Consider the following 14,931-nt stretch of genomic DNA (forward strand, 5'->3'; position numbering starts at 1 on the left):
CTTAAGTACACAAGAGACTTGTGACTAGATTTGAGAGAAACACTCACTCATCATTAACGGAGACATTTTACACAGGAGTATAATACTATATATACAATCTTTATGTGGACAGAATTTCCCAAACTGAAGATAAGCAGTCTTTTAAAAAGCATGTATATTTCTAGGGCACAGGGGAATTTCTTCATCTTAAATTTCCTTTAATAGACATTAACAAAGGTAGGCACATATAAAAATGTTTACAACATCTATTTAATTTAACCTGGTGGAAGATTACTAATGACTTTTGTATGCAATGCAGTGCAGAAACAGTGCACACTGCTCAAAGATTCTGCTATGCCTGAAATGGTCTTTCCAATGTCTTAAGATCTACATTCTGCTCTGCACCCTAGACTGGTATCCAATTCATAAAGATTTGTTTTAAAACGCAAAAGTGGAGTAAGAATGCACACAGAAAAACCTCGGGGATGTATCTATCGCCTTCCTTGGAACAAGCATCTCATGCTCCGGAAGCCCTGGTGTCGGGACTGTTGCTACAGTGCGACTGCAGCGGTGAGGAGCTCCGCCTGTGTGTGCACAAGGGCAGCTGGGGCTGCCGCTTAAGAAACACGGAGACCCGTGGGTGATGGGAACATGCCAAGAAAAACCAGAAACTCAAGGGGGCAGCCACACACTGGAGCAACCACCTAGTTAGACAAAAAACAAATTCCATATTAATCCTCTACTGATGCATGAGGCAGAAGCACACACTCAGGGGCACGACAGAAGCTGATGCCAGAGGCAGTAACCCAAGTTTCCCTAAGCCGAGGATGATACCCTGCAGTCAGTACTGGGCACACCTGCCTGGTGGCAACCACGATGTTGTGCAAACAGAAATGCTTGAGAACACTTTCCATATTAAATTCCAAACAACACTTTAATATCTGAGGAAATACTGCAACAGTATAAAGACAGCGAGTTCTTCCTTTCTCAAAGCAAACAAATTTTGGAATACCAGAGTCAAATTGTGTTTTCTTCTTTTCCTGACCCTAAGTCACCAAGTAAAGATTCCATGATTAGGTCTGTGCTAGAATAAGATAGGGTGCATTGCTCCTGGGGCTAAGTTTTTGAGTTGAAAGCCACCTAGCCGCAGACTAATTTAGCTGTCCAGAGAAATCCTCAAACTGGGCCCCAAAATGAAAAGAAATGACTCACTGCTTCCTGCAGCTATCATTTGCCACTTTACATCTGAAACTGAATCTTGAAGTCAGTTCTGCAACACCACACCCCAGGGATGCTCTGCAATTGAGTTTCAAAGGCTAATAATTATGTCTGCCCCCAATTCTCTCTTTTGGAGTTCAGTTTCTGTTTTAACATCTGTTAGCAAAAGATGAACCAACCTGAGCTCAACACGCATGCCTAAAATCTCACCTACTTGGGAGGCTGAGACAGGAAGACTGCAAGTTTGAGGCTGCCTGGGCAACTTAGCAAGTACTGTCTTGAAAAAGTAAATCAATAAAAAGAGCTTAGGACTACAGCTTAGTGTAAGAGCACTTGCTTGTCTAGTACACACTGAAGCCTCGGGTTCAACCTCCCTAGTACTGAGAGGGTAGAAAGGAGAAAAAAAGAAAAAATAACAGATGAATCAACAGGTAACAACTACTTCTGCCCTGGATCTAAAAAAAAAAATTTAAAGGTGTTCATGGTAAATATGCACGTCTTTGGTGGTTATAAAGAAAATGTGAAGTACCATACTTAATCATTTTGGGCAAATAAAGTATCTCAACACCACTTGTGGCAGCACAGGATTTCAGGACAGCTCACATACCTACAAAAAGGACTACATTTTATTAATTTTAATAGACATTAATTATGATGGTCACACCAATACAATCAGATGCTGCCTTGCTTTTAAAAAAAAGACCTAGTACTGGCCCTGAATCAAGGCTGGAAGTTTCCTGATGGTGTTTCAAGCAGGAGCCTAAAGAGATGTCTTTCGATGGTCTGTTGGCCATTTCAGAATTTGGGCAGTGAAATGGTCAATTCATTAGAAAGAAACAGCTTGAAGCAATCTCTTCCCTGGCCGGTTAGCGGCTGTGAGCATGGCAGGCTCCTGCGGCCCAGGACCTGAGCCACTGGCGTTTACTGGGACCTGCACCATGCTGGGACCAAGCAACCCCTTCACCCTGCCTGTTTTGTTTGTTGAACTTTAATATACATGAAAGTATTTTGAAGAGAACGAAAGACACTATGATAGCCATTAGTGACTTCCCTATTGTCTGGTTTTGAAGACCTAAAATGCCTTCCTCATCCTGTTTGGATCAGTTTTATGAATTCTCTGTATGCGAAGACATGGGCAACTATTTGGAAAACAAGAGACAATATGATAGATAGTGAAGATCTCAGTTCGTCTAGCTTTGAAATTTATATCTCTTACATTGCTTTCTTATATCTTATTTTGTTCTGTTTTGTTGTGTTTAATTTTACCCCCTTAAAAGAAAAAGACCTAGTAAAATGCATAAATATAAATCCACACATTAAAAAATCTTTTAATTTGTGGAATTCCACAATTTTCAAATTTTAAAATCCACAGCACACCCCAAAAAGGAATAAAGCGCTTTGCATGCTTTAAAACACACCTTATATGTATCATCTCACTGATGTGTAGCTTCTCCAAGGCTTTTTAAAAGGGGTCAGGTCTGCTTACTGGGACACAAACCATACAAAGCTGTGGTTTTATAAGCACTGACAGAGGAAGTATTTTTTTAAGGAAAAAATGTATGTAGCTTGGTAACCATAAAGCACTTCTTCTAGCAGTGATCAATTAAGAAAAATCTTCTGCTCAAAATATCTACTCAGCACATTTAAAATTATATAGTTCCTGACCCTGAAATGTATTAGTGTGGGGTACTATGTATAGAAGGACATAGCAAGCACAAAAAGGCACAAGGGCCCAACCACACAACTGTAATACCCGGTGCTCACTTCCCACACAACAACTCACGAGCATCGGCCACATGATTCCTGATGCCACTGTGGTGTCATTCTCTACGGCCACAGCATAAAAACAGTTTTATAAGTCATACAATATTCACATATGTGATTTAACAAAATATTTTAAGTTTGTAAACTTCAATTTTATAAAAAGTTTTTCAAAGAAATAAAATAGGCAAACCGTCTTCCTGAAAAACACAAGATGATTAAGGCCGAAGTAAAGCTTGGCCCCTAAACTTTAGGAACCGTCTTAACAAACATGGATTGTTCATACTGTCAGCACTCCCTCACTCCTCCTCTCTTGAGAAAATTGAGGTTCTATTAACACATTTTACTCTTCTTCCAGGACTGTGATAAGAGAAATATGTGCTAAAAGAGTCTTCCAGGAAATTAAAAAAAAAAAAAAATCAAGAACAGTAGTGCAACAGAATTTTGCCACAGTTAGTGCTAAAAATCACCTTGGCTGAGAGTCACTAAACTTTCTCCACCTACTCCTGAACCTCAGTGGGTCTACATATCAGGCTCATGGAAAGCAACAGAAAGCACACTGATTAACATATTTAAGATTGTAGTGAAAACATGACGCCAATTTTGCCATGGAGAGGCCAGAAATTCACTGAATGAAAAACAAAGGCTAAGCCAACAAGTTTTAAAATGTACACACATATAAATATACTCCATGGCAAGTCCTATCGCTTCCATTGGTACATGTCATCTAAATAGAAATCAGTTAATTATGAAGTCATTTTTCCATTAATCTTTGACCAAATTTCCCTGTTCATCTGATAAATGCCTCTCTCTGGTAGCAGAGAATGAACAGTGACTATTTTGGGGTGATGGAACCGTGAGCATTTTGCTTTTCTTCCTTAACTTTTTTATAGTAAACATATCAATGATAGTTAGATAGAGAAAAAAGTGTACTTCAAATAATTCACAAAAACGTATTTCAGAGATGGAGCCCTCGCACCTAATTTCCCATTATCTTGCTGAGTAACCCTAATTTCAACTGCTGTTTCATTGATCACCAAACTCCCATACGCTGCTTCCCTTGGGAAGGCCCACCGGCTTTTCTTTTCCTTATTTAAATCAAATCCCCGGTTTAAGATTTCTACCCTCCGCTCCTGTCCAGAGATCTCTCCACCTAGGCAGATAATCACATAATGAACACACACATTGACTGATTGCGGCTGTAATGGTTTTTATCTAGATGTCCCTCCAAAGACGTCTGTGCTCACAGGTGGTGCTTCTGAGAAAGGATTGTATCACAGATGAGTGATAATTAATTAATTAAACAGCAGGTTGTCCAATTTTAAAAATAACATCCACAGCATCTATTAGCACAGGTGAATTATGAATTTGATGGCCTGCTGAGCATGCTTCAGGGACAGAAGCAGCAGAATTTGCGAAGGATACTTGGCTTGGCTTAGAGCAGAGACCAAAAAATTCAAAGAGCTTTTTCTCCACTCAAAACCTGTGCATTACATCACTGAGTAGTCTGTTCTAAACCGACTCTAAATAGAGACCTAAAATAGTTACTTTCTGGCCCTTTACTGAAAAAAAGTTTGCTGACATTGAAACAGATTGTTAATTGTAAAATATAGAGATTCCAAGTGGAGAGACTTCTTGGAAATTCTTATGCCTATCTGAGATTAAAGTCTCACAGAGAATTAGATGGAATTATGGACATATTTCCATATTTGCTTAAAAATCCAGAAAGAATGAAGAATCTTTGGTATTTCTCGATGATACCAAAGGTTAAAATAACTAAGCTTGGGAGAACATATTTTTAAAGTTGCCAGATTTTATGCTCACTATCTATTAGAGGAAGGTTTCCAGGTGGATCATGGGTTACCTACCTGTACTGAAATCATCTGGTATGTATATAAAAATGGAAGATTTTTACCACAGCCTAGCCAGTCCAACCAGTTAGGGTATGACAACAATCTAGAGATAGATACGAATCAGCTAGCAGGAATATACCCAAGGATTTCGAACTATTTTTTTCAAATAACACATACAGAATCTTGAAATCTAAAATCATGTATATGCTACTTTATCATTACATTTCTTTTTAAACTTAAAATACCTATCTTTGCAGTTGTTTAAGGTAAAAAAAGAATAAAAATGAAATTCATGTGAATGTTTGCAGGACCTTGGAAGAAGGCATGGGGACAGTCTAAAACCACGGGCTTTAATTACCCCATTTAGATCCACTGAAAAACCAGCAGAGAACAATCTAGCAATAAACGCCAGCAGCTACTGGTCCCTGTAACTCCAGATCAGTCACATGAACAAGATGCCGGATCAGCAGCCTTTCCTGTCACTTCTCTCAGCGTCCTCCTAATCAACCCAGCACTCACCCACCCCAGAACATACCACGCTAGCCAGGAACTGAGCTCTTGACATTCAGGTTACAGCCTGTCTTTCTCTGCGGCCTTAGGGGTTATCCTAGATGACTCTACTTTATTTATGGTTTATATTTCCACTACTATTTTCCCCCCTCTTTTCCTTAAATCAAAAGTCCCAGGGCCAAGGGCTCAGAGAAGCCAAAGCTAAACTAATTTCCCTTCAACAGTAAAGGCCCTTTTTTCTTCAATGAATGCAGCTTCTGAGGGCTGCCTTACAGTCTCCCTTCTGATCTGGTTGTTCAAAGCCAAGGGCAGCACAGTCAGGAAGGAGTCTACCACCAAGAAAGAAATACTCCAGGGAAAAACAACCTTCACTCAGCTATGCTGAGTCAACAGTGAGACACGGTCCCCTCTACCAAAATGCCTTATGCTCTGATAATGGTATCAGAGTTTGTACCACGGAGGCCCAACACATTCCAACAGACACCCAGGACCCTCTACATGTAGAGTTCAAATATGAGCCTGCTCCTGCTATCATGTGGCTGTCCTTACCTCCTTAGGCCTAAACCATGTTCAGGTCTGTCTTGGGACAGTGGGAGATGACATAGCTCTTTCATTTTTTGTAGGAAGCACAATGCAAGTATCATCATTTCACAAAAAATCAATTGGAAACAAAAAATTTCAATGTCCAGCTATCCTGGAACCTATTTTCAGTGGCAGAAAGTGGCCCAAAGGTTTTATTTCTATACTACACTCCAGTAGGCTGTTTTAAAAATTGCACATACAACCTAAACATAAAGGCAGCATTAGTTTTCCTTGTTATTAACTTGAAAAATAATCTTTAGCAAAGCATTTACATTAAATGCTTTAAACTGAGCAGTCATTCCTGCTCCATTTAACTAGTCCATTTAACACCAAAACGACAACATCGAGCCAAGTGTCCTGCAGATCTGCTCAGGAAATGACACCTGCTGCTGTTTACCTCCAGTACCCACAGCTGATACCACCTTGCAGCCAGTCAAGGGCGCTTCCCTGCCTTGACCGTTCCTTCCTCCAAATGAAACAGGCGCCTATGACGTGCCTGTGACTCACAAGCCTCTGCAGCCAGATGTGGAGTGTGGCCCCAGGTTGTTGAGGTTGCTGATCACAGGTAAGGCTGGTTTTAGATCCCAGGTGGCAGCCAGGTCATGGCCTCGGGGGGCTGACTCAGCGACCAGACTGCTATTTCTGAGTGTCAAACTGCCTGAGGATCCCACACACCTAAATTACTCAAAAAATACGGACTCTTATGCTTGTTAATGGTCCCCCCACAAAACCTTTTGGTCTGAAATGAATGTAGGTGGTTAATCACATGACATAGGGAAAATCCACTGACACAAAGGGTGTGATTTGTAACTGAAAGTATTTGTGACTTGGTACACAAATACAGATCTTGCTTTATAGCAGGTTTAGTTAAATTAGATGCTATATGTATTAATCATTAATAGCTACCACATGCACAGAAAACCACATTAGTGAGTGATGTGGCTATAAAGGTCTACATGATACAGTTCCTCACCTAAAACTCAAGAGAGAAAAAAGTTAGGACTATAATCTTATACTGAATCATTCTTTATTGTTGAGAAGTCCTCTGCCATCTACCTATTAGATCACTTAGCAAAGAACTGGATCTTGGTGCAGGCCTAGGCTAAGAACTCCTTTCTGCAACTTCTAAGAACATAAGGAATAAAAACTATGTATCTTTCTTCCTTCAAGTTGAATAGTTCTATTCCTGATAACAAAACACCCACTCTTTCAACTCTCCTGGCCACTGCAGCTGTTTCTCAGCTGTCTCAGCCAAGTGTATCCCTGAGCTATTCTGTCTGCCCACCCTGTGCATAGCTCCCCTCCTCCAGCTTCCGGGAAAACAGTTGTGCAAGCACCCCACACCCCACAGGCCTCCACTCACCTACAGGAGCTGGTTCTGTTGAGCAAGCAAAGGTTAAATCTCTCAGAAGGAATGTTAAGAGCACCACCTCATTTGGTTAGCTATCACCAGCCGACTACCCCAAACCTAGAGGTTTAGAACAGCCATTTATCATCTCAATGGTCCGTCTACAGTGCGCAGACTGAGTGGACAGGTCAGTGGTCTCTTAGGTGACTGTGGCCAGATGGTGACTAGGGCTGTAGTGGCCAAGGTGGCATCTATGATCTACCAGGCATGTTGGTGTGGATGATTAGAAAGCTGGAACTTCTTTTTACATGGCTACTGGAGACTTTTTTACTTGGTAATTGGCTCCCCAAAGTGTTTCCAAAAGGCAGGAAGTAACAGCCTCCAGTCTTTTCAAGGCTAAGGACAGAACCAGCCCAGGATCCCTCCCACTAAAATCATAGGAATAGAACATATTCAAGGAGAGGGAAAATAAACTCAGCCTCTTGATGGGGAAGGATAAAAAGAAGAGTGGACTCCTTGCTTTCCCATTCTGTATTCTCATTTTAAATTTCAGAAGAGTATGTGTAAGCCATCTCTAAGTGGTCTTAGGGCCAGACTGAAAATCCTAGGGAAGGCCACACAGGTACCATTTTGGTCTGAATAAGGAAACTAACACAGTTAACACTCACATAGTAGCTATATACATCTGCCTAACTCGTTAAATGCTCATAATGCCCAAACTGAAAACCACATAAACATTGGACATATCTATCAGTGTTTGAAAAAAAAAAACAAATAAATAAACAAAAAGAGCCAAAATTGCTATGTCAAATGTTTGAAAAGTGAAGACAGACCCTAAAGGCTGTAAAGAAATTTCTGTAGCTTGCACATTCCTGATTGTACTGTGTTTCTGACACCTCAGCAAGGGCAAGTCATGTGGCATTTTGAAGAGAATTTTGAAGAAACAAAAAGTGGCTTCCTATCATTTGTGAGAGAAACTGTGAAAGAGGGAGGGGGACCCTTTAAAACTTCAAGGGAGAGATTAGAATCTAGCCTGTTTTACCTCTGAAAATCTGGATACTTTCTAGTTTTTAAAATAACAGCCCACTTTATTTACCCAGGCTTCAGAGAAGCGAGGTTCATATGAGTTTTATATCTACAAGGAGTCACCAGGCTACTTACAAGTAAATGGATGTATTCTATCATGTGAAAGATCAGGGCCATGGTTGTCTGTCCACTCATGTGGGACCACTGTCCACTCACTTGGACAATCCCTTTCAGTTCTTCTCACATGCTCAGCTCTTTGCCCAGCACAGCAGCTCTGGGTACACTATGGCTTCTGTGCTTTGCACATCGGCCCGGAGTGGCACCTTCTTACGTAGGTAGGTGGTCACATGGAACAGGTAACGCCTGAGAGATGTGCATTCTCATTGTCCCTCAACTCCCTCAAGCAGGCCTCCCTATGATTTCCTCTGTCTCAGCTTCCTGTTTACTTCTTTGGGCACATGTATGAAAATATGTGTGCAATTATTTTCCTTATCAGTATCTTGGTTATTCATAAAAACAATAGTTGACATGCCTCATAAAGGCACTGGTCATGTCTGCCTTAGTTAATCTGTGTACTTCTGGAGCTGTGTACACAGTTCACAGCCTGGAATGTCAAAGGAATTCTGAAGTGTCACTTAGCCCAATTGATTCATGTTTACAAAGGCAGCGACAGCAGGCAAATCATTAACCTTTCTGGATTTAATTTATTCTTTTTCTAAGGAGGGGGGCTGAATTAACTATTCATTTCCTACTAGCTATACCACTGAAAACAGGTGTTACCTACTCACTTGGGTTTAGGAATATTTGTATTTACTGCTTAGTCAGAAAACTCATTATCAGTAAAGAGTTGTTTTCTAGTCTCAGTTATCTAATCAATTTAGTATTATAAAATCTTAACACAAATAAAAGTATAAAAAGATCCCCATTATCATATAAACTTTGACTCTTAAAGTCTAATACAGAAAAACAATTCATAAGTTTTCCTATTTTTCAGGAATTTTGGATTTATTTTCCATACCAGGATGATGTTCCATCCATAACAAACTGCTGTCCTGGGTTTGAAGACATAATTTGCTGACAATCTCATTTCAAGCACATCCAAAATTAGCAACTAATTCTTTACACAGGTTTTATTAATAGACTCCTGAAATTCAGAGATTAGAGAGAAGCACATTCAGCATTAAGTTGGGAAAACATACAAACTGAAAAAGAAGAGATGCATTTTAACATAATTATTATCATCTAGATGATAATAATGCATGAAGGAAACTACTTATTGAGTTTTTATTGCTTTATCCCTCTTAATAGCAAAATATGCATTCATTACGTGTACTAAGAAAACTGATAAAACTAATCCACAATCAACCACTATCTTTGTTTATAATTTGGTTTTCATAATTTATATAGGCCCAAAGCTTAGAAAAGGCTACTGGCTATAAGTTATGAAAATCAAAAAGCTAAAAAAAAAACTTAAAAAAATATATAACCAGAGGAAACATAGTCATTACACCAAAAAGTGATCTTGGTTTGGCCTCTGTAAAATAAAAACCAAACAACCAAAGACTTCAAAGCCCTTTTAACTTAAACTCATAAAAATAAAAGTTGCTGACACTTGATGTTAAATAAATCATAAAATATTTTTAAGAATAGTTTTTATTGATTTTTTGGACTCTCCCATAGCATAGCAGTACAGCAGAAAATTCAGTACAGCAGAAAATTCATTAACCCTAAAAGGATAAATGTGTAACCTCGATAGAAATAAAAAGTTACTAGCTGGAAATATGTATTCTGATGGAAATTCAGCAGACAGGCTTACTGTACCCTTAAACATTTTTTTTTTCAGAGGAGGCAATCCTAACAGAAACAGCTACTAGTTATTAATTACTAATATTTCACCAGCACTGTGCTAAATGGCTGCTATAAATTATCCCACTGAGTTCTTATATCCAACTCTCACAATAACAGACAGATGCCTCAAGAGGACAAAAAAGTGAAGTAAGCAGGAATAGGTGAAGAAAGACAGAAGACCAATCACCGTGTACTTTATTCCACAAAGTATCTAACCAAGTTCTTACTGTTAGTCTAGATATTCTTACCTTATAAAACCATGCTAACAAGCTTAGCTATATACCTTCTTCTATTAGTTGAGGACACCTTATTAGTTTGGAAAGCAGTAAATGAGGTAGAGGGTTACTATCCTGCAAGTCACAAGAACTGGTCACAGATAAGCAATAAATGTAAGGCATAAAGAAGCAATCATCTCAAAGATCACAGTGGCTGAGAATTTTGATAAGAAGCAAAGTATACTATATACTTTCCAAGCTCTGTCAGGATTGTCAATAATTCTTTATGTACATTTACATAAATAATAACAAGACCATACAATAATCTATGGTTATAAGGGTGAAGCTGAGTCAAAAGAGTGTTTGATAGTGCCATCATGTCTTTTTTGATACAGACAGAAAAGGGACCAACAGAACAGTGAACGACTGGCCAATTTGCAAGTCGAGCTGTCCCTGAGCTGTTCCCTTGCAGAAGATTCCAGATTGCCCTTCATGGTTCTAGTTAACAAACTCCACGCTGGGACCATGAGGCCACCAAAGGCCAAGGCACTGCTACCACCTTCCTGTGGGCCCTTGGTCGAGCCACCTTGCTTAAAACATGGCCCAGGCAACCTTCATCTCTTTCACCATTAATACTACACTTTAAATACTGTAAAAAGGAAACCACCTTTGACTGTGCTCTAAAATTCTTGAAAAGTTGACAACTAGCCACTTCTGTCAAGAAGTAGAGTTTTCAAAAGCCACAAAAATGCACTCAGCTAATATTTACAGCAGAAAGATATTTTAGTTACTTGGAGAAAAGGTATTTGCACACAAGCTCTAACAGGTTAGACCAGTTTTGCCAAGGCTAGAATTGGGAACTCCACTTTCACTTCTTATAGCTAGAAATTGAAGAGAAAATTAATCTTTTCATTTCTAAACTATTTGGGGAGATAAGCTCTTTGGTATCTACTTTGCAAATACTTGGCTAGAACACTGTGTTGCTTTAATACACAGGTCTGTATAATTTCATCTGAATGGAAATTTACTTTGCGGATCACCAGCCTACCAAAGCACTCCCTGACACACACACCTACACCTACAGAAAGAGGTAAGACACAAACAAAACCTAGACTTGGGGATGACGGAGGAAGAGCAGGTAAAAATAGATGCCAACATCGGTATTTATACTGATGGTCATTACTGACCAGATCTAATTTAGGTTGTCAGTTACACTAGCTTCTTTAAACTAATCCTTCTCAACCCGACTACATATCAGAATCACTTGGGGTACCACTTGAGGAGCTTGCCTCCTTACCTAAATAAACCCACTCTGGCCATGAGTCCCTTTATCATGCTAGACAATCAAGATCAGTAAAATTCTTCCTACCTAGTCTGGATTATCCTTGGCAGATTCTATATCAATTAAGAGTTGGGGATTTAGCTCAGCTGCATAAGCACCTGCCTTGCAAGTGTGTGGTTGTGAGTTCAAGCCCCAGTACCAAAAAAAAAAAAAACCCAAAAACCAAAAAAGGCAGAAATATAAGTAAATGAAGATAAAATAAAAAGCTAATGACAAGCGGCTTGTAGAAGGTTAGGTAGTGAATCAGTCAAACACCATCCTTGACACAAGGTGGGAAATGAAAACACTATTCAATATGCTTAAAAATACATGCATGAACCTAGAATGCTTTTCCGAGAGTTTCAAAGCAATGATTTAGGAAACACTTAGTTGTCCATTCTATAACATTATTCATTTCTGCTGTCCCTCCAAATATACCCTGCTTCCCACCCCCAATTCATTCTCTCTTGCTTCACTTCAGGCAGATTTTCCTGCATCTGTTTTGCTTGGCAACACAGGTCAGCATTCCAACAGATGTCACCTGGCCACTGACAGAATATTGCAACATATTAGAAAAAAAGAAAGAAACAAAGAAACCTGTGGAAAAGGAAAAACAATCTCCACTGAGGTTTCTATGACTGGCGTTCCCTTACATATAAGGTTAAGATCTGGTAAAGGAAAAGGCAGCACTGGATCACTTAATGCCGCCCCCCCCCCCCAGTTCTCGCATGAAAGCTCCCAGGGGCATGCTTTCCCTTCTGCAAGGCTCCTCCTGCACCCCTGGCTCCTAGAAACACAGAACTGCACAAAGAGCTAGTTTTTTCAGTTTAAAGAAACCTGGGGCTAATCTCGTTGGGCTACTACATGGTGTCTAAAGTCCAAGGCATGGTCTAATCTTCCTGCTATGTTTAAGTCTACATTACATGGAAAGTTTTCAGTATCTGATGCCAAAAAAGCATGTATTTCCTAACAGAAACTTAAAGCTTATTTCCCTGCCTTTATTTCTGTTTATTTCACACAGAGAGATTGTATACCTGCTCATCCTCAATTGTCAGTCCCCTAAGGAAACATGAAGAACTAGGGGACAATAACCCCAGAAGCTGAAGGAAATGTTAAAACATTTTGCTCCTAGAAAATGCTTCTAAAGGGCCTACCTATCTCAGGGGTGAAGCTTGCAGGATAAATGAGCTATTTTAAAAGCTGCAGATCAGCTTTGTGGCCTACACATTATATATCAATGGATAATATGCCTTATAATAAATGCAATCTGCAAATCAGAAGCAGATTCTCTGGTGCACAACTACAAAAATACATCCACCCACATCCTGGCATGACACAGGCTGCAGAAAGCTTATTGAAATAACACACCCTGAAGGAGCATAAAAGCTTCCTATTTCTAGGTACTGCAATGTGCAAAAAACACACTATATACTAAGGTGAGATGACCTCCTAAGAGAACTGATGATTGTCCTTGGTATCCAGGAGAATAAACTGTGTGTGTGGTGTGTACTGGAGACAGCACAGGCCAGGGGCTGGGCTCAGCCACCCTTCAACGCAACATGAGCTACTCCAGTGGCCTCTTCCCCCACTGACTCCCGGCTGCTTCTGCTGTACCCTCCACTACTTCAGAACAGCAGCCAGAACTGTCTTCCTGTGGTCTTCCATTGCCACATGCTCTGTAGGGCTTTTTTGATCTGCAAACCCTATGACCATTCCACCTTCATGAGCTCTATAGTCCATCCTCACATACTTGATTTCTCTACAAGCCCGCCCTGTGGTTCCTCCTCCTTTGTAGCAGCACCCAGAATTGAACACTTTTGCAGTTTCTTGTCTTCTGTTCCAGACTAGTCTCCTGCCGGCTATCTGCTTGGGTACTGGTTATCATTTCAGGGAGGTGCTTGTTGGCCACCCCATGCTCCATACTCCTCTTCCTTAACCATTCTGACACCTTCAACTACCTTGCCATATAGTGCTTTTTATAATTTATTTTATTCACCCATCTTTCTGCTTCCAGAATACAAGCTGCATGAGGGCAAGGGCTTGTTTTGTTCACTGTACATACTCAGAACTTGCAATGGTACTTGAATTGATCATTGAACTCCTTTAGTGAATGTTTATATCCCTATTTCCTACTGTCTTCACAGGACTGTCTTACAGGTCTCCAGGGGGCCCATGTGTGAAGTTTATCCATTTAGTCAAGCAGCAAAAATTCTACGCATGAAAAACAGGAATGGATTGATTGACTCATTGAATGTGCTGTGACTTGAACACAGGGCCTTGCACATGCTAGGGTAGGTACTCTACCACTGAGCTTAATGGAGGCTTTCAGAAAGGGTTTACATAAACATTATGATCACAAGTAAAAAATCACAGGACCATTTTCTTCACCCTTATATCCAAAATATTCCACCAAGCAAAACTTGTTTCTAACAGCTCATCAACACTTAGGAACATCTGGGTTTTCTTTATTACATTATCAGACCATAAATATTAGGTGCAAAATTATATTTTTACTTCACTGCCTGTGCCCCTTGACTTGGGGCTGTTCTTCAAACCAAAGGCAATAACAAATAGAGGAAGGATGTGACTATAGACTTTTCTATCATTTGCTTACATAAACACACACAAAATATAATGGATCAGAGGTTCTCATCATAAAGATACGGGGTCACCCTTACATGAACCCAGTATCTACCTCACTTACGCAGCTCCTCTTTTCACAGAGGAGCCCACTCCTTGTAGACAGGGATGGTCCCTGTGCCCTGCCCAAACTTCAAAAGTTTAGTTTCACACTTCTCTGTCAAGAAATAGCCACTCTTTCAGTGCTCCTGCTAGAGATCAAATTCCTTGTCAACTGTCTTGACTGTATTTTCACAAGCGATTCTAGCATTACCATTTAAGGTAATAGGTCTTTTCAAGTTTAATAGGTTTTTATGGTACTTGATTTTAAAACATGTAATATCGACAACTTTTTTATGAATTATGCTCAAAATAGCAATCTAAACACAAGACATTAATACCTAACGGAAAGAACTGGAATTTTTAAAGTACTTAATTATAACTCCAGGAAGCACACTCTTGTAACAACAGGGTTTTCATAAGTAAAAATAATGACACATATCAATAGACCTCTCTCTCTCTCTCTCTCTCTCTCTCTCTCTCTCACACACACACACACACACACACACACACACACATATTAAATGAAGATTTCAATTGTTAAAATTTTGGTTGACAAATATACAGAAAAATATTGTGCATTCAGTTTTG

The 14,931-nt window shown here is 39.7% G+C and overlaps 1 protein-coding gene and 1 non-coding gene across 10 annotated transcripts in view; one reads left to right on the forward strand and one right to left on the reverse strand.

Annotated features, from left to right (window-relative positions):
- Nedd4l (NEDD4 like E3 ubiquitin protein ligase) overlaps nt 1–14,931 on the reverse strand; it is a 335,786-nt gene that overhangs the window by 115,744 nt on the left and 205,111 nt on the right. The window lies entirely within an intron of this gene.
- On the forward strand, nt 1,907–2,039 carry LOC111758101 (small nucleolar RNA SNORA2/SNORA34 family). Its single transcript, XR_002792334.1, has one exon. It is a non-coding gene; the product is annotated as a small nucleolar RNA SNORA2/SNORA34 family (small nucleolar RNA).

This window comes from Cavia porcellus, unplaced genomic scaffold (genome assembly GCF_034190915.1).
Source record: "Cavia porcellus strain 051 isolate PalLab524CR breed Dunkin Hartley unplaced genomic scaffold, mCavPor4.1 scaffold_20, whole genome shotgun sequence".
In the NCBI taxonomy this organism is placed as follows: Eukaryota; Metazoa; Chordata; class Mammalia; order Rodentia; family Caviidae; genus Cavia; species Cavia porcellus.